The sequence below is a fragment of the Monodelphis domestica genome, chromosome 1 (genome assembly GCF_027887165.1).
Source record: "Monodelphis domestica isolate mMonDom1 chromosome 1, mMonDom1.pri, whole genome shotgun sequence".
NCBI lineage: Eukaryota > Metazoa > Chordata > Mammalia > Didelphimorphia > Didelphidae > Monodelphis > Monodelphis domestica.
This window is the reverse complement of record NC_077227.1, coordinates 384,115,667-384,143,130: the sequence shown is the minus strand read 5'-3', so window position 1 is coordinate 384,143,130 and position 27,464 is coordinate 384,115,667. Positions and strand designations below refer to the sequence as shown.

General features: G+C 40.6%; 1 long non-coding RNA gene and 2 other non-coding genes across 3 annotated transcripts in view; all 3 read left to right on the top strand.

Moving 5' to 3' along the window:
• Positions 1-26,779, top strand: part of LOC130456397 (uncharacterized) — a 33,560-nt gene extending 6,781 nt beyond the window's left edge. Inside the window, exon 2 of the long non-coding RNA XR_008915180.1 lies at positions 338-26,779. This is a non-coding gene — a long non-coding RNA (uncharacterized LOC130456397). The remainder of the gene's footprint in view (positions 1-337) is intronic.
• Positions 22,217-22,279, top strand: MIR143 (microRNA mir-143). Its single transcript, NR_032178.1, has one exon. It is a non-coding gene; the product is annotated as a microRNA mir-143 (primary transcript).
• Positions 25,116-25,185, top strand: MIR145 (microRNA mir-145). The gene has a single exon (NR_032181.1). It is a non-coding gene; the product is annotated as a microRNA mir-145 (primary transcript).
• Positions 26,780-27,464: the final 685 nt, after the last annotated feature.

Here is a 27,464-nt window from a genome sequence, read left to right as displayed (position 1 = left end):
CTAATAGTTAAGTAACCAAGAACAAGTCACTTAATCTCCAGGAGCCTTCCTCATCTCATCTATACAAAGGGGATGAAAATAGGTCCCACCTCAAAATTTAAAGAATATCTCTAAAAATGCTCACAAACCTTAAAGTACTGCATCAAATCTAGCCATTTTTATGATTATAATTTCTATTCTTCACATATTTAACTGGGAAACAATCCTAGAACAAGTCGTTATCCTGTTGTAATGATTGTGTTGTTAATATTCTGCAAACTATTATGGAAAGAGATTACTACTACTGCTGCTGCTATTTCTACTTCTCCTACTATAACTATAATAAAAATTATTCCAGCTCTACCATTCAATGTCCAAGGTCAGTTGCTTGGGATGAAAGTGAGGAAATATTGGGATGAAAGTGAAGAAAACCCTTGGCATTGCTGTGTGGCATCTTCAGGTATGTCTGTATGTGTGTGTAGATACGTACACAACCTCTTAGTTTCCCTGATTTCCTTTAAGATTCAATCCGAATCCCATTTTCTCCAAGACACCTCTTCCTCCTTTACCTCTTGGATTACTTTCTATTCATGGTGTGGATATTTTGTGCATTTTGCACCTAGTAATTTGCATGTTTTTTTACTTGTCTAGAGGCTAAGTTTCTTGAAAGCAGAGATTGTATTTTTGCCCTTCTTCATATGTGCAGCAATTAGCACAGTGTTTTGCATGTAGTAAGCATTTGATAAATGTTTGCTAATTGATTGGGTTACTATTTTTCTGATCCTTGGACAAAGGTATGTATTAGCATTCATGTCCATGTGACCACACGAATGTATGTTAGCATATACATATATCCCAACACACACGTCAAAGGTGGACCCCTGCACACGTGTGACCAACCTGCAGGAGCCTCTTCCTTCATGCAATTGCAAATGAGTCAAAGTTCTTCTAAACTGAAAGTATAAGGAATTCAGGGGAAAGAGCCCATGATACCACTCCCTAAAAGCTGTGTCTAGACAGAGTAGGTCCCTACACATGGTTGGAACTAGGAAGCGGTTGATTCAGCTCACAACTTCCTCTCATCAGATGGATTGTCTGTAGATGATTAAGTTCATTTTTTAAAAAAACTTTGGCTTATGAAAGAGTTTTGTTAACTGCAACAGTTTGAAGTTGGGAAATGCATACTTGGCCCTTCTCCAACCTACAATCATAGAATATCAGATCTAGAAGGGAACTTAGAAAATATTGGTTCAAGAGTCAGAAAGGACGGTACAGATTCTCTGTTCCAGCACAGAGGGAAAATAAAAGCCTTGGAAAAGTCCTTACGCAACGTAAATGGGGGGCGGCTAGGTGCCTCAGTAGATTAAGAGACTGGCCTGCAGATGGGAAGTTCTGGGTTGAAATGCGACTTCAGATACTTCCTGGCTGTGTGATCTTGGGCAAGTCATTTAACTCCCTTTGCCCAGTCCTTTCCACTCTTCTACCTTGGATCCAATACATCTGAGATTAATCCTAGGATGGAAGGTAAGGGTTGAAAAAAGAGAGAGAGAGAGAGATAAATGTCTTTGTCATGGTTTATTTACAGGCAATAAGTAGTAGAGCTATGTAGAATTCAAACTCAGGTTTTTCTATTTCAATTCCAATGTTCTTTCCCCTTAGGATGTACTAACTTTCTTCCTCAGAAGAAACTGAACTCCAAGATGGAAAAATGATATAAAGTTATACTGAGAGATAGGCATAGTTCTCCTGCAGGATTTACAGTTGGGTGGCATCTCAGACATCTTTGGGTTCAACTGCCTCACAAATTAGTAAACTGAGACCTAAAGAGAAGATATGATTTGCCTGAGGTCTCACAGGGCACCAGTGGTAGAGGCAGAGTTCCCAAACCAGGGCTCTTAATTGCTGATCCTTATAACAGAAAATTTTAAAAAGGTAAAAAAAAAAACAACCCAGTTTGGCAAAACTCACTAACATATGGAAAAAATTTGACATGTATAGTGTTCCATATCCATAATCTCCATCTCTTCAAAGAAGAGAGGGAGGTACATTCTGTTACCTCTTCTTTAGAACAGACTTGATCATTACAATTTTACATAAGTTTCTATTGTTTTGTTGTTGTCATTCTTGTCATTTACACTGTGATAGTCATGTGCATACTGTATTCCTTTTTCTGCTTACTTGGCATCAGTTCATAGAAGTCTTTCCAAATAAGTTTTCTCAGGTTTCTATGTATTAAAAATATTTATTATTTGTTATATCAGTCAATGAGTATTAATTAAGTCTTTATTATATGTTAAATACTATTGTAAGTGATCAGGATAAAAAGAAATTATATAATTATGCTCCTGCACTACACCTTATTTAGCCATTCTCCAGTCAATTGGCATTTTTTAATTTCCGGGTCTTTGCTCCCAATATGCCTCTGCTATACAGAGATCCTTTTCTTTTTGTCATTTAGATCCTTGGTCTATATACTTAGCAAATGAATCTCTGGATCAAAGAAGGGTGGCCATTCTAATAATTTTCTTTGCATAATTCTAAATCCAAGCCAATACATTTTAACAAGTGATGGTCCAAATTGATTCCCATCTCTGAGCTCACCTGTAGAAAGCCTGCATTGGACCGGAGACTTATTGGTCAGAAGGATAGAAGGGCTATTTCAAAGTGTTTCTGAATCGAATCTTTCATACCAGCTTCTTCAAGATTTGGTTATGGAGAGAAACTTATGTGTTAAGATGTGTAGGCATGATTCTTTTGGTGGTTTCTGATAAGGCAAAGAGAAGAGCATCTCAGAGCCCTAAGTAGAAACCTGTTTATATTGTGATAGATTGTAAATGTAACAATAATAACAAATATAACTATATGTTCTCCCTTCCCCTTAATAGTAAACTGCTTCCATTTACTTTTTACCTCTTTCTCTCTTCCTTCCTTCCTTCCTTCCTTCCTTCCTTCCTTCCTTCCTTCCTTCCTTCCTTCCTTCCTTCCTTTTTCCCATGTGTATTGATTCTAAGGCAGAAGAGCAGTAAGGACTAGGCAATGGGGATTAAGTGACTTGCCCAGGGTCACACAGCTAGGAAGTGTCTGAGGTCAGATTTGAACCCACAATCTCCCATCTCTAGTCCTGGCTCTCAATCCACTGAGCCACCCAGTTGCCCCCTATTTTTACCTATTTCAACTAAGAATATATTTTTATTGATTCTGCCTGTGGAGTCCTTAGTTAATGGAATAAGGCCTTGAATACCAATGTTTCTGCTTTGCAGGAGGAACAACACAGCCCATGACAGCCTGACAATTGGGATATTTGAAGCCCTGATCCTGATGCTACTTGGGTAACCAAGTTATCTCAGTCATTCTTTTAGGTGATGGTAAAAATTAGGGGTTACAGTTGAAAGATGCTGGATCATTTTTTTTTGGTTATTGATGGTATTTTCCCAGCCCACTGTTATAGTGGAAAAAGCATTTTCCAGTCAGAGGACCTTGCCCCTGGCATACACTTTCTGTGTGACCTTGGGTAAATTATTGAATTTTCCTGGGCCTTCATTTCCTTATCTGTGAAATGAAGAGATGAGACTAGTGAGAGACTAGAGAGCTGTTTCTAGCTCTAGGTCTATAGATCTGATGACATTTTGTCCCTCCCCAAGAATACCCAAAAAGTAACAAAACTCCTGGAACATAATTGCTTTTGGAAATCCTTACATCTAGACACATCAGGAACAGGGCACATTTTGCACACACAGTGAGGTTGACTTCAGCCAGAGCCTGCTTCTTTACTCCATTGACTTTCCATTTTCAGTCAGCTGCTACTCTGAGTCCTTCCATGGGATGCTCTGAGTCCTTCCTCTACTCCCTTTTCTTCCTCTTCTATGCCTCCATTGAAACCTCCCCTTTGCCTTCCTTGTTACTCTTCTCTTCCTGGCCATGAGCAAGCAGGCTTACCAAGGCCTGAGTCTGTTTATAGGTCTGGGGTTCTCTGGGGAACTCAAATGATCTGCCCTCTCTTAGGAATGCAATTCATCAACAGAATTGAGGGAGCCCCTTGGGAGCCTCGCTCACACGCTCTGGAAAGAGTGCACTGTGGAATTATGGGAGGGGCCCCCAGTTGAGGTCACAACAAGACTTTTGGTTTAGAGTCAAGATGACCTCCCTCCCCCCCTTTTTCCCACATCCTTCCCCCTCTTCTCCCTCCTACTCCAGTAAGTTCTTCCCATCAGTGTGTGGGTGTATAGGCCAGAGGCCTGGGAAAGAAGTGTTCAAGAGCTAGAGAGAGGTGGAGGAAGAGATTAGCACATGCAAGAACAGACATTGAGAAGTGGGAGGGAAGGAAGGGGTAGATGGCATAGAGAGGGAGGTAGGCTAGAGAATTCTGGATTATGAGAGCTGGAAGAGACCTCTACCCTGTACCCACGTCAGAGTTCTTCATCTCCTTCCCGTCTTTCATTGAATCTCTGATGTGCTACCATCTCCAGTGTTACGGAAATCACTATTTCCCAAGGTAGAGACACAGCTCTAATTATGTAATAGGAAGTTTTTCCTTATATTGAGTCATACGTTTTTGCAATATCCACCTTCTTTCTTAAACCTCTAATCCACCCAACACAGTCTTTCCTTTTCTGGGCTAAACATCCCAAATTCCTTCGAATGATCCATGAATTGCACAATTTGTAGCACCCTCCTCTCCCCAACCCGATCACTCTCTTCTTGGGTCCATTCTAGTTTGTCATTCTTATTCCTTAAGAGAGTGGTGTGGAACATGGCAGAATTCTCCAGACGTGAGCTGATCAGAGCAAAAGACAGAAGGACAATTTATGCTCATTCTCTGGATACCCTTCCAAGGTCCTGAGGGTGACAAAGGGAGCAGAGACATTCATTCCCGAGGTCATGGGACCCATATCACTCCACAGCTGTCTATCAGGGTGACTCCAGAGAGATCTAGTCTAACATCTGAGGCAGTGCCTAAAATTCACAGAAGTTTGGTCTCTTGGTCGCTTGTCCTGGGCACTGGAGGCTGATAAAGGGGGAGAGACTCTTCTATCTAAGGGTGATGCCCAGCACTGGTCCATCTGGGTATTAGTCTGGCAATAGGTTCTTTTATTTTTGTTGAGTTATTATAGACTTTATAGCTAGAAGGGACCTTAGCAATCACCTAGTCCAAATGCTTCATTTTATAGAAGCTATTGAGTCCTAAAGAGAAGCGACTCACTTAGGGTCACAGGGGGAAATAGATAGCTGGACCGAGATTTGCACCAAGGTCCTTTGTATACAAATCTACTGGTCTTTGCATGACTTTACATTGCCTTTCATAAATGACTGAATGAAATCTTCTGATGTTTTTCTGCTAGAACATCAGACTATTGGTCAGATCTGACCTTTTGCATCGGCTCTGGCCTCTCAAATCTATTTGTCTTGGCATCAGTTTTTGCTTCTGTATAATGGAGAACATGATGCCTACCTTGTTCACTTTTCAGGACTGAAAGGATATAACAGATGGGAAAGTGCTTTGTAAATGCCTATAGAAATGTGAGCTATTGGTGTTATTTCATGCTGGAGTTACTCAGGCCCCTTTCTCAGCCCCTCTTGACTTAGAGGGTTTTTCTTACTCTCCAAGTGGGTTACTTTATAGTCTGTATCCAATGACAAAGGCATGTTATCTCAGGATAACTCAGATTTAACTCATGACAAGGTTACCAGAAAAGACTCACACGTTCTTGGCATCTCAGAGGCCACAAGCTTCCTCCCAAGGATTGGTAGAACTCTTTCTACAACGACTTTGACAGTAAATACATGTAAAGAAAAAATCTATATGATTTATTTTTAAACCCTTACCTTCTATCTTAGTATTGATTCTAAGGTAGAAGAGTGATAAGGGCTGGGCAATTGGCATTAAATGACTTGTCCAAGGTCACACAGTTAAGAAGTGTCTGAGACCAGATTTGAACCTAGGACCTCCCAACTCCAGGTTTGGTGCTCTATCTTCTGTGTTACCTAGCTGCCCCTAAGGATATATAATAGAGATTCACAGTTGATCTAACGTCTCCTATTTGAGAGCTAAGCTCAGAACAGGAGGCCAGAAGTCTCAGTTCTCACCCTTTCTCTACCACATAATATGTTGGTATTATTGGCCAAATTCCTTGACCCTCTTTAAGTCTCAGTTATTTCTCCTCTGTAAAACAAAGAAATTAGAATTGATTGTTTCTAAGGTTTACATTAGCCCTCAAGTTTTAAGATTCTATCTCATCAAGGCCTGATATTTGGCAAAAGGCACTTGAATCTAGTAGACAATGGGGTTTTTGTATGACTGTCCCTCTGGGTCTCAGCCTCTTCACTTATAAATAATAATAATTATTATTGACATTTCTACAACATATTTTAATTTTTTATGAAACAATGTTCATCTTATCTAATCCTCACTACAAATCTGTGAAGATTATAAGTGTCATCCCCATTTTATAGGTGAAGAGACTGAGTGAGGCTCATAGAAGGTTAGAGATTTGTTCAGAATCATATCACTAATAAATGTCAAAGTCAGGATTTGAACCCAGGTCTCTCTCGACTCTGAGTCTAGAGATCTTTAAATTACACCTCAATGAGCAGATAGAATTAGATAAATTCAGAATTTCTTTCCAGTACTAACATTCTATATTCTAAGGTTCTTTCTGGCTCTTATATTCTGTGTTCCGATGTGTCTTTCAATGCCCCATGTTCAAATTCTCTCATTCTTTGCTTCTTTATGTGTCAGTCCTTCTTGCCCAATGAAGAGGAATGGTTTCAATAATCCTGGAGAGTGCATTTCCTAAACCATCTGTTGGCTATGCCCCAGCCTGGAGCACCCCTGTTTCAGTTGGCTTCCTTAAATGGCAATGTCTTGTTCTGCTCACTTCAGTGTTCTCTAAAACATCCTTTCAGTAAGTGGGCCCTCTCTGGATCCTCTCCCACCCACATTCCTAGAGCAATATAGGCATTGTAAGCCAGTGTCAGTTCCCCTGGGGCTAATAATGGCTGGCACCCCATAGGAGAGAAACGGATTTCTTTCTATGGAGCAATTATAAAGCTCCAGAATTCTTTTTTCTTGTTCCCTGGGGCTGCCATCCCAGTAAAAGGGGCAGCAGTGGTAGAATGAGACAATCTCTTCATACATTTCCACTTCTTGGGGAATTTATGTCAGGTTCACTAATCTTAAACGGTTAGGGGTAGAAGGCTCCTTAGAGTATGGATGGGAAAGTAACTGGATATGGAAACACAAAGTCTGAGTTCCAGTCCTAGGTCCAAAACTAGCTGTGTGACTTCAGGCTAATTACATCACTCCTCTGGACCTCAAGTGTAAAATGAAGGAATTTATTTATCTTAATGATGTTTACGGTCCTTTCCAGTCTTGACATTCTGTGCTTCCAAGAAATCAGACACCCTCCTGCACCTACAATCCCATGCTGCCTTGTCTCCAGAGATAAGGAGGTCAGAACCCAGGGGCGCTGGGTAGTTTGGCCAAAGACTGACAGCTGGTCAGTGGTATAGCTGGGAGTACTATGTGGCTCCCTCTTTGGCATCCTATGTGCCTTTCCTCTCCCTAGTTCTGCCTCTGGGTCCTGGAGCTTGGCTATACCTTGTAGTCCCCAAACCAAGAGTTGCTTCTGAGAGGATGGATTGTGTTTGGGATCTTTTTTGTCCTCAAACTAGACCCTGCTGCCTCAGGACAATGCTGTACAGTTCTCCAAAGCTAACCCCAACGTGTGGGTGGTCTATGAATGAGGCCAGGAGAGAAAGAGAACACTGCAACTCATAATCATAAAATTACAGAGCTAGAAGAAACCTCAGAAACCAGCTAGTACACCCTCCTTATTTTGCAGATGAGGAAACTGAGGCTCAAAGACATGAAAGGTCTTGCCCGAAGTCATGTAGGTTATAAGCACATAGGCAAGATTTGAACTTAGATCTTTAGAGCCATTGCTTTTTCCACTCTATAAGTGGGTTACAAAGTGCAACCCTTACTGTTCCTGACCCCACCCCCAAATTCGTTGTCTCCTTGAAATTTCACCATCAAATCCTAAATATCACAGTATGGGGAGCCAGAATGGATTTTAGAGGCTCTCTAGTCCAATTCTCCTTTTACAAGTGTGGTAACAGGTTAGGAGAGGAAAGGTAAGGACTAAGATCCAACAGGGAAAGGATAGGAGAGCTAGTCTGGAATTCTAGCCTTGGGACTACAAATCCAGTTCTTTTTCCATTATACAAAGTCTTCCATTCATATCAATATACCAATACTCTTGCTGGGGGGTCCCAGAGGCAACAATATAAAAAACATTAGGCTGAGAATCAGAAAAGCCCTAATCCTACCATGGGGAGCCATTTCCATTCTGTCCACCTCAGATTTCCCCTATGTTCATTGAAGGGGTAGGAGCAGACCATCTCCAAGACCTTGGTAACTCAAACGTTCTATGCCCTGCGCTCTGATATCTAAGGTTTCCCTCTCCCATTCTTTTTTCAAGGGGGCAGAGCCAAGATGGAAGTTTAATAGCAATGAAGGCTGAGCTGCTCTGAGAATCTTCCCATGTTCTTTTAATAAGACTCCTTTGTAGGATTTAAAACTAGAGTTCATATTGTCCAAAAGTTTTATTTTACAGAGGAGGAAACTAAGGCCCAAAGAGGAAGTCATTTGCTAAGTTTACAACATCATCATCATAGCCAACTTGTGCTTTCTGCTTTAGAATTACTATCTTATTTGATCTTCACAACAATCCTGTGAGACGAGGTGCCAACATTTTCTCTATTTTACAGTTTACGAAAGTTAGAGGTTAAATTAAGACTTGCCCCAGGTCACACCACTAGTAAGTACCTGAGGTCAGATTTATAGCCAGGCCTTCCTAATTCAGGGTTCACTGCACTCACCACTGTACTACCTCACTGCTTTTTATAGAATAAATAAGGATATACTTACTTAATAAATGAATGAAAAAAAATGATTAAGTATTTACTAGGTGCCAAGCACTGTGCTAACCTCTTGAGATACAAATAGAAAAAACCAAAACAATCCCTCCTCTATAGGAGTTCAGTTTCTCTTCTCTGGTCTTTCATTTCCTCATCTCTGCAAAGTCATGGCATATTTCAGAATTTCCAATCTCAATGGACCTAAAACACCATCTGGTCCAACCTGTCATTTTAGAGACAAAGGCAACTGTGGCTCATTGTCATTTCCCACCAGCCAAGACACTAGGATTTAACTGAGCAGGCTCTCCACAGATGTTTGTCCCACTAAATGACACCCCTGAAATCCCCGTCTCCCACCTCCTTCCCACCCTAGGTCCCTTGGCTCATCTCCAACATACAGGCTGAGGCATTTAGCCTTCCCTTAGAGAAATCTGCCATTCTCATTACCATAAAAGGCCAAGTGCTCCTTTGCTGCTAGCTGTAGGATGGTAAAAGGCTGAGCTATTTTTAGGGAGTTTGAGGGCTGCTCCTCAGCTCAGGCCTGGGTGCCTCAAAGTTCCCTCCCTTGATCTCCTGTCTCATTCCTCTTGTCTCTTCTTTTCCTCCCTCTCTTTCTTTCCTCTTTATATATGTCACCACTCATCCATTCTCCCTTCCTTCTTCTTTCCCCCTCCTCATTTTTCTTTTTTATTTTATCTCTCAACCAATCTTTCTTTTCCCAATACTCTCTGCCTTACTGCCTTCACTTTTATCTCTCCATTCTTCTTTTCTCTCAGTCTTTCCCTCCCTCTCCTACACTCTTCTCTCTTTGCTATCTTTTATCTTCTCCTTACAAACTGTCTGTCACATTCTTTCTATCATTTCCCTCTCCCTCTTTTTTGTTTTCCTCTAGTCTCCTGTGTTTATCTATCTTCTCAACGCTTTCCTTTTTTCATCCTCTCTCTTCTTCCATTGCCTCACTCTCCTTTTTCTCTTCTTCTTTCATTGTCTTTCTCCTATTCTCTATCTCTTCTGCTCTTTCATTTGGCTTATTCTTTATCCATGCTTCCTCTCTCTTTGTCTTCATTTTTCTTATTCTCCTACCCATTTTCTTTCTCCTTTCTTCTTTCTGTTCTCCTTTCTCTCTTCTTCCTTCTTCTCTTTCTCTTCCAAATAAACTTTCTTTCTCATTCTCTTTTTATCCCATGTCTCCTTTGAAAATAAACTTCCTCCTATTGATTCCTCTGAATCTGAAACTGTGCAGGCTCTTTTAAAAAAGTCTTATTTACAACATGATTTCCAAACATCCTGCATCTGGTCCCAGGAAGGGCCAAAAGCTATTTGGAGGGGGAAAAGTTGAGGTGCTACTTACAAAGCCAAAGAAATTTAAAGGCACCTTCCTTCCTCCATTCCCTTACATTCTGTACTCTAATCAACTCCTTTCCCCCTTCCTGTATGTCCTGATTCTATAGCTTCAGTTTCCCAGATTTTGACCCATTTCTGCTAAATTAGGAAAAGGAGGAGGGAGAGAGCAAAGAAATAATGAGGCATAGCAGTAGAAGGAACACTGAATTTAGAGTTAGTCTATACTTCCTCTAAATTCAGTGTTCCTTCTACTGCTTCTACAGGGACCAGAAAAACAAAATGACAGATTGTTCATTCAGTCAGTGATCAAACATTACCAAATATGGACTGGTTGAAGGAACATCTGTGACTAGTAGAAAGAACACAGGATTAAGACTCCATGCTACCTGGATTCAAGTCCCAGGTCTGCCATTAATTAGCAGTGGGCCCTGTGCAATTCACTTTACTCCCCTGGTCTTTAATATCCTTATTTGCAAAATGAGGGGGTTGAACTGAATGCTCTGTAAGGACCCTTCTGCCTAACAATCTATGACTATAAACATAGATTGTTTAGGCTAGAGAAAAGAGGATGCATGAGTAGACAGCTATGATGTCTGACTATCTTAAACGTTGCATTATGGAAAAGAAATTAGGGCTTTTCTTCTACCCAGGCTAGAGAACTAGGAACAATTTTCAGGGAGACAAATAAGCAAAAGACTCAAAGATCGAAGAAGAAGCAGCTGAGTGTTTTGAAAAGAGAATTGGAGTGGGAATCACAGACATGGGTTCAGATCCTAGCTTTTCTACTATAAGAAACAAACTTTTTACAAGTCAGTTCTCCCTTCTCTGGGATCTCAAATTCCTCATTTTAAAAATGGAAATAATAATAATTCTGGCATTCTCTACTCTGGAGCATTCTAAGAACCAAGTAAAGTAGCATAGTGGGTAGAATGCACACCCTAGAGTCAGGAAGACATCTTCCTGAGTTCAGATCTAGCCTTGAAAACTTACTAGCTGTATAACCCTGGGAAAGTCACTTAACCATGTTGGCCTCAGTTTCCTTATCTGTCAACTGAACTAGAGAAGCAAATGACAAATCACTCCAGTATTTTTGCCAGGAAAATTTCAAATAGGGTCACAAAGAATCAGAAATGACTGAAAAAAATACTACAAAAATGTGAACTTTTTCCTAATAAAGATGGTAGATGCCATTTTCATGGCACTCTTAATTCTCATCCCACCTTCTTTCCTTTTATAGTAAAAATGTGGGAAAGAGCAAGGTTGGGAGAAAGGAGGGAGTATTTGAGTAAATATGGTAAGTATGAATCCATCCAGCTACTTTTAACAATGAGGGGGTGACACAACTGAGAAAAGGCATTTTGAGTGTAAACCAAGGACATCTGGACCCTGGCAGGGTTACAACAATTATGTTTTTGGATTCCTCTCTCTCTTCAGAAAGAGAGATGTTGAGAGTCTTTCCAGGGAAAGGAAGCTCATTTTTCTATGATCTTGATTTCCTCCATGACTTTCCTTGCTACTCTCTTTTCTATTTGTTTATTAAAATGTCAAGGAAAAAGAGGTGGCCTGTTCAGGGGCATTTTTGTCAAATTTAGGATTAGAGTGTTTCAGAGGTAAGAGGCCATGGCCCGGTTCTGAGGACTCTTGCTATCTAATAAAGAATAGAATTTAATCATTGTAGAGTTGCCAATTTAGGAATGGAATAGGTCTGAGAGACCATCTAATCTCCCCTTCTTATTTGACAGATGAGGAAACTTGAATTAAGAGTTCAATCACTTACTTGATTCATAAGGTGAATAGTATGAAAGAGGCCTGACCGGAGAGTCAGGAGCCCATGGTCATAGTAAATCCTTTGCTACTGACTTACTCACTGTGAGTCTTACTGAGTCCATTTTCTGCCCTCTTTGGACCTCAGTCTCCCCCAGTGTAAAATGAGGAGGATAGACTAGATGGTCCCTAAAGTCTCTTAAACTTTTTATAGTCTCTGTTCTTTGTTTGAGGTCCTCCCTCTCTCCATGTCTGATATTCTATGTTCTTTCACCTGTACCTCTCATCTTAGAGCTCTGGCTTGAAATTAGGACAGGGCTAATCAGTATTAATCTTTCAGCCACAGAAATCTTGCCTCTGGCTTCAGGCTGTGTTCTGTGGGTTTCTGGCCTTGGGGCTGGGACCCGCTCAGGACTTGTCCCCCTGGGAGGAAGTTGGGAGCGTGTGAGGACTGTGATCTTGAGGCTCTGGGCAGGGGTATGAGATACAGAAGGGAGGCAGGAGCTATGGGAATGAGCAGCTGAGAAGCAATACGAACCTCAGTAAGCATACCATTGACCCATCTTCCCATCTCTCTCTCTCTCCTCTGAGCACCTCCCACCTCTTGTTCTTCTAGGATTTTTGCCAAGCTTTCTTTCCCACCGATTCACTTTTGCTATGAAATAAAGCTACTTATTTCCCATATTCCTTTACATGCTATATATAGGCCACATATGAATTTATGTATATAGTCATATAGTTCTATGGCAAGAGATAAAAGATGTGTGAGGCCACACTTTTATGAGGGTCTTCAAGCAGACATGTGTAAGGGCATTACTAAATTTTAAATCTGTAATGGATTTCAGAGATTATCCAGTCTAAACTATTTCTAAGCAGACATCTTTTCAAACAACATCCCCTATTCAGCTTTTGTTTAGAGATCTCCAGTGATAGGCAACTTCCTTTCCTCCATTTTACTTTGGGGAAGCCCTGATTGTTAGAAAGTATTTCCTATAGAAGTTAAAATCTCAATCTTCCTTCCTTTTACCCATTGCTCCTAGTTCTGACTTCTGAGGTCAATAAAGCTGTTTCTTCTTCCCCATAACAACTGTTTAAATATTTGAAGTCACCTATCATGTCTCCCTAAAATTGTTTCTTTCCTAGGTCAAACATTCTCATTTCTTCCAACAGATACTTATACTCCCTTGTCATGGTCTCCCTCTTATCAGTATACTTTTAAGGACAAATAGGAGGGAAAATATTTGAGAACCTATAGGGTGGGAGTTCTTAACCTATTTTGAATTATGATGACCTTTTTGGCAGTTAACTAAAGATTATAGGCCCTTTTTCAGAATTTTTTTTAAATACCAAAAATAAAATAAATAGGATAACAAAGGAAAATAACTATATACTCAATCTATCTATCCATCTATCCATCCATCCATCCATCTATCTATCTATCTATCTATCTACCTATCTATCTATCTATCTATCTATCTGTCTGTCTATCTGTCTCTCTCTCTCTCTTCATCCATCTATTTGTCTGTCTAATCTAAACATATACTAAATTCATGGACTCTAGTTTAAGAACCCTTGTTGTAGGGGGACTATGAATGAGGGTATATAGATAAGTAATCCAAAGATCTGACCTCTTGTATAATCTAAGATCTTTACTAGTAGGCATGGTGCCACTTTTTTTCTTTTTATCTCCAGCTTCTAGTATATATAGTACCATGCATAAAGTAGAAATTTAATACTTTTTTTGTTGAATGTATGAATGAATTCATAGTCTCTCTTTGGGTGTCTCTCTATGACTCCCAGCACTCAGACTATCGCTTGGCCTATGAGACTGAGAAAGTCACTTAACCCTGTTTGTCTCAGTTTCCTCATCTGTTAAATGAGCTAGAAAAGGAAATGGCAAACCACTCCAGTGTCTTTGCTAAGAAAACCTCAAACTGGGTCAGACACAACTGAAACAACTGAACAATAAATAGCCTATGATTAGATTGTTCAAAAAACAGTCGATGCTGCCTATTGTATTGTCTAAGATGAGTTCCCATGCAACTCTAAGAGTCTTTGCCTCTGTGATTCTGTGACAGCATATCATTCCAGAAGAGGCCTCAGTGAGGGGACAGTTCTACCCCAAAAATGTATAGGCCTCTTGCTCATCCCTTTAGACAGCAGGAACCTGTAAGAACCAGAAAAGGGAAGGATCAAGTCACTAGCCCATTTGAAGATGAAATCAACATCTCTGACTTCATCAGGACCATATTTGTAACCAATGAGCTACCAACACAGCACTCCTAACCATTTGCAGACACTGCTCAGAGCAATAGAAACTGCATCCCATCTGACTAACAGATGTGACCAAAGTTACAGCCCTTTGGGCTTTTTGGAAACAAGTAATATTTAGGACATGTGTAATGACTAAGATAGGATATTTTTTTCATATGTAATTTTATTTCCCATGGACAGAGTTGGGCTGCTCCCTTTTATCCATTTCCTCTTAGCCACAGGAGTGTGGTATAGTGGACAGAGGGCTGGAGAGAGAAGAAAAAATGTAAGTTCTAGACATAGCTCTGTAGTAACTCACTTTTTGGAGCTCAATTTCCCCATATGTAAAATAAGAAAATTGTATAAGATAACTCCTAAGGTCTTTCCCAATCTGGATATTAGGAATTTAAAAGTCCCATCCAGTTCTAATATTGTGTGTGTTAAGGTCCTTCCCACCTCTTGATAGCCTATGTTCTAAGTTCCTTCTCAGTTTTGACATTCTCCGTTCTGATCCAGCTTTGACATTTTGTAGTCAATGATTCTGGCTCTAGGCCATAGATGTTTCTTTTTCTTTCAGCTTGGTGGATCTGTTTTACATTTAGGGCACCTCATTTAGACAGGACTTTCTTCTGGTCACACTAATAGTTTATTTCCAGCCTGCCAGAGACAATATTATAGGCCCCAGAAGGAAGGGCAGGGGTGGAACTCTTTGATATTTCCTGGGAAACTCAGTTTTCATTCCCTAATTCAGTTTTCTGGATTACTAGCATAGGCCTGGGAGTGCTGTTGGGAAGGAGCCCAAGCCTTCATAGGACCCCAGTGAGATATCAGGGTCTGGCCTTGAGTTGAAGTTGATAGAACACTTGGGGAGGCAACAGGGTGGAAAAGAAAGGCAGGGATGGGCTTTTGGAGATGTTAAAAGAAAAAATACCTTAAGCTAAATAGCTTCTCACTGGAGTCTGAGAAAAATGAATGACAATAACCTAGTTCCTGTCTATCCTCAGGCCTCTTTTCCTCTACAAACTTGAAGGTAGACCAGGGCCAAGACCAAGTCCAAAGGACCATAGGATCAGATAGAACAAGACCTCAGAACTCACTATGGTCGATGCTTCATTTTTATAGAGAAGAAAGTTAGATCTTAAGGAGGTAAAGTACTTGTAAGGCCACTTATCTACTAAGTCGCAGAGTCTAGGCTAAAAACCAGGCCTTCTGACTACAATCCAATGCTATTTCTAGGACTTCAGGATGGCAGTTAAGTTTACCATTACTTGATGATCTCATAGGGTATAATGTCTTTGTTTCTTTCAGGAGGAATCACCGGGAACAAAAGAAACTGACAACTGATTGGGGCACATTGAGAAGACCTTGAACTTCCAGAGAACCTACTTGTCTGATGATCCTTGAGAAGGTGAGGAATGAATACTCCCATATGTGTCCAGGGATACTACCCAATGGCAAAACAATCACCTCCTAGTCAAAGTCCCCTAGATATGTTCTCTATAAGCTTCCTTTCCTGCTTCTTCTCTTTCTTTCTCCTCTTCTCCTTTCATAGTATAAGATCAGAGAATCATAGATTTAGAGCTGGAAGACACCACTAATATTATCTGGTCCAACATTCTCTTATATATGAGGAAACTGAAGAACTGAGGCCCACAGATGTTAAATGTTTTACATAATGTCCTACATACCTTAAGTGATAGTAGAGATTTGAACCCAAGTCCAAATGCAGTATATGTTTACCCTGCCTTCTTCTTTCATGATAGATGTGTCTTGAATATCTAGAAAAGGTCAATCAATCTTTATTGATTGGTTAACTGATTGACTCAAGGAGCAGTTACCAGACACCTACTTCTGCATTAGGCAGGATGTTAGACTAAACTATCAAGTCTTTTTGCTCCGAAATTCTTAGATTCTACTATGGTCCTAACCCTGGGTCAAATTTCAAGGCTCAGGTTGAAGGGGCATTCATGCCATCTCTGCACACATTTTATTTCCCTATGGGAATATATAATCAGGCAAGGTTAGAAGTAACGGTTTAGTAGGTACTCACAGTTAGAGATCCTGGAAGATTTCATCCATAAGGTAACCCATTAGAATTTGGGGTATCTAGTCTAGAAGTATAAAGATCAGTGATGATAAGCAGATGAGACCATTGTCAAATTCCTAGAAGTTGCCAATGCAGAGACTGTTTTAGAGAGGTAATCATAGGATATTACAGTTAGAAGACATCTTAAAGATCATCAATCTAACTCTCATTTTACAGAGAAAGAGTCTTCAAGAGGTGATTTACTAAGATCTCACAGATAACTAGGTGACATAGTAGGATTTGGATCTTCTGACTCATATTCTAGGGCTCTTTCTGTTACATGAGTCTGCTGCCATCTAATATGTAGAGCGAAAGGAAAGGGAGGGAGAGGAAGGGGAGAAGGTAAAGAGCAAGAATGGGTACTAGATCTAGTGAGTTAGATGGGGATTACAGATTGGGAAGATTCTCCAAAATCTATTTAGTCCAACCCATGCCTACAAAATGATTCTTTCTATAGGATACACAATGACTGACCATCCTGACTTAGCTTAAAGACTTCCAGTCCCCCTGCCCCATGACGTGGCCCATTCTGGAATGGGCCACCATTTCCTTTCTATTTATTAAGAAGATTTTTTTGACATGAAACCCTCTTTGATCTCTTTTCTTTTCTTCTCTTTAGTTTTCTTTTCTTTAGTTTAGTTTAGTTTTCTTTTCAAAACACTTACCTTCTGTCTTGAAATCAATACTATGCATTGGTTCCAAAGCAGAAGAATGATAAAGGCTAGGCAATGGGGGTTAAGTGACTTGCCCAGGGTAACTAAACTAGGAAGTGCCTGAGGTCGTATTTGAACCTGAGACCTCCCATCTCTAGGCCTGACTCTCAATCCACTGAGCTACCCATCCTGCCCCCTTTTGTTGCTTTTCAATCTCCCCTTGCTCCTAATTCTTCTCTTAGAGGCTAAGCAGAATGAGTCTAATCCCTCTATCTGGGGACAACCCTTTACATACTCAATTGAAGATACCATTTCACCTTCAATTCAATCTCTTCTCTAGGCTATATGTCCCCAGTTCATGTCACTAATCTTTAGATAGCATGGGTTTGAGAATTCTTAAAAGGTTTTCAAAAGAGGACTAGAAAGTCTAAGTCTTCTGCTGTAGGCCCTGAACACATAGAATAATGGGAGCCACCATTCTTTAAAAAGTGCTTTAAGTTTTACAAAGAACTTTCCTCAAAACAACAACCCTAGAGGGAAGATCCAAACCTCCAGCATTCACATATGAAGCACGTGCATGCCACATAGGCAATTCCCTGTCTTACATGAAATACACACATACTTTTACATCATTCATATATACTCAATGCATGCACAGAGCTCACATATGTCACATTAACATACAGAACATACACACAATATGCATGCATATAAATAGATACATGAATTCATATTAGATATATCTCACACACACACACATATATCCATGTACATTTTGTAAAGAAGCCAATACAACTTTGTTTAAAGTTACTGGATTGTGGGGAATCATCCAGGCACTGGATAACTGTGTAGGCTTCCCTATAAAGTAAAGAGACAGGCTGTCTCCCCCAGATGCTCAGCAGGCCAGACAGAGCCATCTGCTTTCTCTCCCACTGTCTCATGCTGGCTCCACCCCGAGGAGGTAGGTTGCAGAGTCCCAGGAACGGGACACTGGGACGACAGATGTTCTATCTCTTGAGGTTTCTCAGCTGCCTGGAGAGCACACAGGATGTTAAGACTGGTCCATGGAACATTTCTGAGTTTGTTTTCTTCCTGTTACATTCTCAGCATGCCTCCCTCCGCCTTTAACGGCTTCTCTACCTCTGTCAAGTCTATCCCCACTTTTCTCTCCACCCCTTCCCTCCCTCATCCTTTTCTAAGTTCACTTGGACTGAAGCAGTTATACCTCACTGACAGAAACAGCGGCTTCACCTGGAGTCTTTGTCCCATGTCACAAGGTACTTCCATTGGATTCTGATTCTGTCACGTAAGTGGACTCGGGTGGGTGGTCTAGCTTAGGTGTGAGGAATGGTGTCAGGCAAGCTGGCCCTTTGGGGTTGGAAGGAAGAAATGCATGCAGTTCAGACTAAGCCTAGGAGCCCTGGGCCTCTCTTTTTGTTGTTTAGACCTTTTTGGTCCTCTCCAATTCTTCAGGACTCCATTTTTGGGGTTTTCTTGGCAAAGATACTGGAGTGGTTTGCTATTTCCTCCTCCAGCTCATTTTATAGATGAGAAAACTGAGGCAAACAGATTGAAGTGACTTGTCCAGGATCACACAGTAAGTGTCTGAGGGCCAAATTTGAACTCGGGTCTAACCGACTACAGGCCAGTGCTCTACCTACTGCCCTACCTAGCCAACCTCGGGAGGCTCTTCTTTAGGAGTTAATATTATTCTCCAACTTAACCTCTCATACTGGTTTCTGAAATCCCAAAGACCTTAGGGATCATTAAGTTAAGAAGCAATGTGGTGTTTTTTTTTTTGGAAATAGAAGTGGATTTGGAATCAGGAGACATGGATTGGAATCCTAGCTCTGACAGAAATTAGCTTTATTACTATGGACATGTTATTTATCCTCCTCTTTGAGTCTCTACTTCTTTGTCTGCAAATTAAAGATAATAGAATTATAGATGATTTAGAGATGAAATGTATTATGGCATCATAGACCCACAGTTGGAAAGGACCTTAGCAGTCATTTAGTCCAAACTATTAAACTTATGGATAAGAAGTCTAGGACTAGGGAAATTCAATAACTTGCTCGAGGTCATATAGGAAGTAACTAAAATAGGATTTGAATTCAGGTCCTGGGACTACAGTTCAATATTCATTTCATTCCATTACCCTGGATCTTAGGAGTCATCAAGTCTAATCCTTTCCTTTTACAGATGAAGAAAATGAGGCCCAGCGTTAGTGACTCACCTAAGCTCAGTAGAAGGGCCCTGATGAAATTTCAATAGCTTGACTTCTGTTGAATTCTTTTTCCACTACTTCACAGGATTGTTAAGGTTTGCAAACTGTAGATATATGCTATATAAATATAAATGTCATTTATCATTATGATTTTCTCATTCAGTCTCTGTTTCACAGAGAAGGGAAGCATTTTCACTAAGGTGGCACGGTGAATGGCAAAAATTAGGCTGAGAACCACAGAAACAGTTGTAGAAGTGGGAGGGAGAGCCATCTTTGCCAATTCACTTTCAAATCCATGTTCTTTTTATTATCCTGTGCTGCCTCCCAAAGATGGCAAGTGTGCCTTACACAGGGTTGGTTTCTCCAACTGACCAGGGAAAAGAAAGAATCCTAAAGGCACTCCTCGTTCTCTTTAAAATCTGAGGATTTAATTCTTTATTCACAAAGCACTTACTCTTGCAGGCTTTTCCTCTACTCCCATTATCCACAATCCTTAGCTCAATAAAACTTTTATTCCAACGTTCCATGCCCTGAATTGGACCCTAGTCTGGGGAGTTGCTAGAACCAGATAATATTCGAACTGAGGAAGGTCTTAAGAATCATTTATGCCAAACATCTTAACTTATAATATCTCCAGAAAGGGGAAGAGATTCAGCCAAGATCACACATCACCCAAAGCAGAGCCCAGGTCCTAGACTTCTATGCTGTGTCCCTGGTGTCCTACAATAATATGAGGCAATATAATGAAGCAATATAGTGCAAAGATCACTGGATTTGGAGTTGGAGAACCTGAGTTCCCATCCCAATCTGGCTACTTATTTCCTTTGTGATCATAGGACAAGTCATTTGTTGCTTTTTGGGGCCCCAGTTTCCCCATCTCTAATGAGTCAGACAAGAAGACCTTTCAGATCCCTTACATGGTAAAACACAATTTGTCTAGAGAAAAAAAGTCTTCTTCAGCTACTCCAAAGAGCAGCTCAGTAGTCACTTTTAAGAGGAGTTGATTAATTGGACATTCCTTCTCACTTTTCCTCCTTGGGGTGTGATGGAGAAGAGCAGAAATTTGGGAGGTGAATAAATAAGAGTCCTGGATATATTTTTAATTAGTTTTATGACTGAGCAATTCACTTTTCTTGTGACCCCAGTTCCCCCAAAACGAGGATCAGTGTTTGAAGTAGCTGGGAGTCAACGTAAGAAGAGATCAGCATTATTCTTAAAGTGCAGTTAAAATGGGAGTTATTATTTTTGAGCCATAAAGTGAGTGGTCATTAAATTCTCCTAAGTTTGAGGCTCCTGAGAATGGAGTGAGGGAGGGGAGCCAGGTGACAGGCAGCAGGCTCCTGGTGCCCCTCCTGGCCTGCCTTGAGCTGGCTTGGACCTACATAGCCATATAAGGGAAGGAACATTAGCTGAAGCAGGGCTAGGGGGGTTGGGGGGAAGGTCTTGTTCTGGACAGGGATGGAGAAAACCCAGACATCCACTGTTTATTTTCTCCTTCTTTTGCACTTCCTCTTGACTTTTGGGGCTCAAGTCAGAAACCCAGTATCTTCCCAGGAGAGACTGCTCCTCCTTTCCGAAAGGATGAAGATAAATGAAAAGTGTGTATACGTGAGTATTGGGGGCGCTAAGGAAGGATGGAGAGGAATTTGGAGGGGAATGCTGCTCCTCTTTCCATTTCTCCCAGGAATCCCAGGAGAACCCAGACACAAGTTGATACACAGGCATGGTTGAGGGGTTGCAACTGGTGGGCAGAACTATCAAGTAAGATCTGGCTGGTTGGAAGCTTCTAGTATGAATGAAGGGGTCTGTGACTAGATCAGGGAGCTGGTAGGAAGCGGGGAGCATGAGACTCTCTCTGATGATAGAAACAGTAGAATAGAAACTCCCTGAGAACAGAACTTGCTTCATTTTTGTCTTTAGACTTCAATATGTAACACAGTACCTGGCACCTAGTAGGTCCTTACTAAATATTTGTTGATTGGCAACAATGGTTTGCCAAGCACTTTTCTCCTAGGTGTAAGGTGACATGGTGTGGAATGGAAAGACCAAGAGAGAGAAACTTTGGGTTAGAATTCTATCATTAACCTTTACTAATTGTGTGCCCATCTACAACTGATTTGGTTTCTCTGTTTCCTTACCTGTAAAATAGGGTCATTGTGAGGCAAGTGCTTTGTAAATCATAAAGTGCTATAGAAACCAGAATTGTCTCCATTTTATAGAGGGTGAAACTGAGGTTCAGAGAGGTGAAGTGAACCCAGAGTTCAACTCCAGATCCAGCATTCTTTAACTACCCTGCAGTGTCTCTCCATCAATTTTGTTTTTTAGAAGAAAATGGGATGAAGTGGATGACCAGGTCCATAGGACTCAGAGCTTGAGGGTTTTTGATCTAGGCTACAGTGTACAAAATGGAGACAACCACTTTCAGGTCCCCTAAAGTAAAGAGAAAGTGGAGCATCAAACCCCAAACCTCAGAGTCTGGGAAGATCTAAAACATAGAACTGATCTCTCCTCAGTCAATCCCCCTGACTCCCCAAGGCCAGGCATTTTAAGTGTTTCCTCTCACTTTGACCAAGGGAAAACTATCTTAATGTGAATATCCCTAAATTCCCAAGGTCTTGGAAGACTCTTCTTTGGTCCTTAGTTTCCTCATTTGTTAAAAAAGGAGATTAGACTAGTTGATCTCTATTGGCTTTCTAACTCCAATGCTCTATGATATCTTCCTTTGAGATTAAATTGAAGAATTATATTATGTACAATAGTAGAAAACTGTACTATCATCAAGTATTGCCCAGTTCTTACTAACATAGACAGAAAGGCATAGTGGGATTAGAAAGGTTCTCATAAGTCATGCCTAATGCAAGTTTTTTCCATGTCATTTGTATGCGTCTGTTTTCTTCCTTTATTTCCTCTTTTTGGTGCCTACAAGAGCCAGTTGGAATGGACAGACACCTCTGGCCCATCTGGATCTGCTATTCCTCCTCTGTCTCCCAGCCCGAGGTGCAGTGCTGCATCTCTGGTCAGTTGTGAGTCTGAGATGAAGCACTGTAGCTCGGGAAGGGAGGAACTGTCCAACTCAAGAGAAACAAGTCACCTCTGCTGGAAGACTGACTCTACTTAAGGCCAACCAGCCAAGCTGGGTAAGTAGGGGCTGGGAAAAGAGGGAGAGCAAGTAGATCACTGATCTAGGTGTACACTTCATCTTAGTTTAGCAGTGTGAAAAAGTTCTCTTGTTCCTTATGCCTATTATCTTTCTGAGTGAAGTTGACTCAGAACGGGGTCCCATCTCAGCAGGTCAGAAAATAATTTAGGATCTGAGAAGACATCTGTGTCAAATACTCCTTGAGCTTCTTCTGGACTTTAGTGATCAGGGTAGATACAAGAGCTAATTCTTCTTTTCCATTTATTCCATTGTTCATGGGCTCACTCTTTCAACAAGCATTGCCAGAGGCCTATAAGTGTGAAGTCCTGAGTTTGGAGCAAAGTGGGAAACAGATGAATGAGACATAGTCCTTGTTCTCTGGGAGCTCACATTTTAGTAGTAGGATTGGTGAGAAAAATAACTATAGTACAAATTAGTATGTGCATACTGTGTGGAGAGGCAGTAGATAAGGATTGAGAGCCACAGAATCAGTAATTTGGGGTTCAAATCCAGCCTCTGACATACTTTTGTTGTTCCATTGTTTCAGTCACATCAAACTCTTTGTGACCCCATTTGGGGTTTTCTTGACACAGATACTGGAATGGCTTGCCATTTCCTTTTCCAGTTCATTCTACAGATGAGGAAACATCTGTAGGTAGAGGTAATTAGGATTAAGCAACTTGCCCAGGGTCACATGGCTAGTAAGTGTCGAAGGCTGAATTTGAATTCAGGAACATGAGTTTTTGCTGACTCCAGGCAAATGTATTACTCTATCCTCTGCACTGCCAAACTTCTCTGTATTAGTATGCTGACATACTAGCTATATGCTTAGACAAGCATCTTGAGCTCTCAGTACTCTAGGTAGCTCCCTATGACTCTGAGTTACAGAAAGGGTGCAGACTTCAATATTCCCTGTAGGGGGAAGCTTTCTTATCCAATAATTCCCCTTATCAATGAAATCATAAGTCCAGTCCCCATCCTCCCTAGGTCAATTCAAGTAGCATCACGTGAAAAAGAGGCAAAGACCACTTCTTCTGGGGTCTTCATAGAGCAAGTATTTGAATTGGTCCTCGAAAGAAGCTGGGCATTCTACGGATTAAAATGAATAGAGAGGATATTGCATGCTGAACAAAGTAACTAAGCAAGTACACTGACGTGGGACGGGTCAGGGCCTGCTCAGGGAGTGGTGAGTAGTTAGTCCAAATCTGTGAAGTGTGGAGGAGCACAGATTTGAAAAGAAAGGGAAGCCAGATGTCAGAAGTTCTTGAATTCCAAAATAAGGAGCTTGGACTTTATTTATTCATTTAATAAATACTTAGGCAATGGGTAGTCATGGAAAATTTCTTAGCAAGGGAGTGGCTTAGTGATCTGTGTTTTAGGATGGAAACTTGAATAGTGTGATTAGGATGGATTGAAGGAAGAGGCACTGGAGGGAAGGAGATCAGTCTGGAAGCCATTACATTAATCAAGGTGAGAGGTAATGAAGTTTTGACCTTGGGTGATAGCCATGGGCCTGGAGAAAAACATAAGAAACATTATGGAAGAGAATAGATAGAACTTAGAGACTTAAGAATGAGCAATTTTTGTCTTTTCCTCCTCAAAAAGGATTTGAAGATCTCAAGAGGGATGGAGGGAGAGATGAGGAAGTTTAGGTTACAATTAAAAGACACAGGAAAATCAAGTGGAGGAACAAGTTTGGTGAAGGTGAGTTTGGCCTAGATGGGTTGAGTTTGAGGTACAGGTATAATGTTCAGGTATAGATTTCTAGCATCTTTGGCCAGGTCAAAACCTTAAGCCAGAGCAAGAGACATCCTTCGTGAGTCATGTCCCTCCAGGTAGGGAGAGAGACCTTCATGGCCAATGCTGAAGCTTCTAGAGCCGCACCTGGAAAATTCCTCATGAAATTGGCCACTTGTGTATCCCTCTACAGCTCCTCTCCCCCTGCCTCCCAGAAAGCCATCATTTATAGCAAAGGATAAAAAAGAGAGGGAAAAATAGTTTAATAACATAACCAGCCACCTGGTTAGTAATTTAGTAAGTCTAACATTATATGATTCTATATGTTCTATATGTATAGCTCTCCATTTCTTCAAAGAGGGGAAGAAGGTGCCTTCTCATATTTTTTCTTTTCAAAAAAGATTTTAATCATTATAATTTAACAACATTCAATTTTTTTGTTTTGTTCTTTCCACTTTTGTTGTAAATTGTACATTGTTGTATATATTGTCTTCCTAGTTCTGCTTTCTTCATATTGCATCAGCTCTTGCCTTCCTTTCCTCCTCTGTTTTCATTATTTTGTATAGCCAGTCATATCCCATTACATGCATGTGTTACAGTTTATTTCATCTATCAGTGGACATCTACTTTAGAGCCATTCCTTTCAACATATACCAGTACTTTTTCTATTTCTTGACCACTTTAAATATCCCCATGAAATTGTACTAAATTGTCCACATTGGTAAGAAACAGAGAAAGAATCTTCCCCCATTCCTCTTCCCCCTAAGTAATAGCAGCACCCATCTCTCTCCCTGTCCCAGCTTTACAGTATCCTGTTTTCCTGAGACTGATGACTGCTCCAGGATGCTCTGTGGTGTATGATTACTTTAGAATTCAGGTAGCCTCTTGTTGGTACCCAACTATTGCCAAACTCTCAAGTGATAGAAGACAACACCAGTACAACCTACAGGGAAAGAATGGATCAATGTTTTTGTCTACCCTCTGGTCTGAAGGTCACACTCTCCCAACCTTGTCCTCAGGGTCCAGTTTTCCCAGGAATCCCTTAGATGCTAAGATGGGGATTCCTGGAAATACTGTTCTTGAGGTCATGGATTTACAACTGGACTATATCTCCTTCAACATCCCCTGCAGGAAGAAGTTTTAAAAACCAGTATCTGAGTTGCCACATAGGTATCTTTTCAGAGATGATATAAGATGAAATAAATGGAGCAAGAGATTGGAGGTAAGGAGATTTAGTAACCTCATCTTTGTCCTTGGAAATGAAACAGCCCCAAATATTTTAGCAAAGCATAGTACAATGGACACTGGATTTGAACTCAGAAGATCTGGTTTTGAATCTCAGCTCTCACACTTAGTATTTGTGTAACTTGGTGAACCATCTAACTTCTCTGAGATTCAATTTTCTCATCTATAAAAATAGGTAATTGGACTATTTAACCAGATGACCTCTAAGGTTCCTTCCAGCTCTAAATGTTGTGCTTCTATGCTTCTATGTCCATAGGCACAGAGCTTTATGCTTTTCAAAGCACTTTCCTTACCCTGAATGGTTAGTAGTGCAAATAATATCAGCCCATTTTACAGATGAAGAAACAGACTCAAAGAGGGGAAGGAACATCCAGGATCATGCTATCATTCATTATCATGTTATCTTTCAGTGGAGGACAACCAAAATGGTGAAGGGACTAGAGACCATGTCATATGAGGATTGCTTGAAGCAACTAGGGATAGTTAAATCGTAGAAAATAAAATTTAGGATATGCGCTAATTGTTTTCATGTATTTGGAGAGGAGTTATGGGGAAGAAGGATTAAGTCTGGTCAGTTTGACCCCAACATTAGGAGGAAGTTGAAGAAAAATAGGTTTTGACTTAATAGAGGGAAAAATGACTTAATAGTCAGATTATTCTGGAAGTAGAATGGGCCCCTCAGGGGATAATGAACTTCCCATTATCAGAGATTTTAAAGTGAAGGCTCATCACTTATTACAGACATTATAGAAGGAGATCCTACTAAGGTCTAGTTTGGACCTGATGACTTTATGAAGTCATTTCCACTTCTGAGCCTTGATTGCATTACATCTCTGTGAGACAGGATAGGACTTTTGTCCTTGTCTTAATTTCAGGTAACTGATCCGAAAGTATGCAGTTAGGCATCATTAAAACCAGGGCTAAGACCCTCACCTTCCTTTCATGTTTTGAGGTCCCATTTTTTACTATCCACAGTGGTTTTTAAAATAAGATAACAATGTTAATTACAATTTTATAAGTTCATCCACAGAAGTAACTTACCTAATGTCACCTAATTGGTAAGTAATAGAATCAAGGTTCAAATTCCATTCCTTTCATTCCAATTCCAGTATCTTTTCCACATTGCCTTTCTTAGCATTGTGGGAACATCATTTCTTCCATAGAGCACATGCTACAAACGCTGTCATGACCTTCTCCAAGGAGTGAGGAATTATGAGGATGATGAGAAAGTCTACTTCACACACCATCCTCCAGAGGGAGGGTGGGAAAGTCTGATTTAGGCACTGTCCCCGGGGGAGAATGTGGAAAAGCTTCTTCAGGAACTATTCTCCAGAGGGAGGGTGGGAAGGGCACATCTTTCCCTTGAACTAATTTCTTATAGTTCCTCCATATAAGAGTTGTGTGCCATGATGAGAATAAAGTATTGAACTCTTGACTTGTGTCCTGTTTGCTTCTTTAAAGGCTGGGGAGTTTAGAATTAGTGGGGATGCTAGATTCCCTTCCTTCCTCCCAAGTCCTTGCTGAGAGAATCTTGTATGAATACTTGGAAATTCTAAGAGACTCTAGAAGGCATATTGAAAATCTGGGCTACCCAGAGGTGCTCTCAAAGAAAATTTAGCCTCATTTGAAAGGGAGCCGGGAAGGTCTTCAAATGCTTATATGGGAATGAACATGTAGCTGAATATATAGCACTTTGAGGATTGCAAAATGCTCACATGTATTATCTTTTTTGATCCTAATAATAACACTACATAGTAGATGCTCTTATTACCCCATTTTGCAAATGAAGAAACTGAGGCTGACAGACATCAAATGAATTTTCTAGAATCATAGCTATTAAATGTTTGAGAATGGATTTGAACTCTGGTCCTCCTAATAGCACTCTTTATGTTCAACAGTATGCCAGTCAACAGAGATGGCCAACATTTACAAATGACAAGAAAGAAATATTCCTCTTCAAGGGACAGAGTATTTTTTCAGCTTGGTTATAAAAGATTTGTTTGGAAATGAAAGATGTTTCCAAACCTTAAATGAGTGTTTTTTTTTAAAGGTGGGTGGTATCTTTAAGTGTGAATGTTTGGGTTTATTTTAAATGGTGCATATTACCCAGGCCATCTG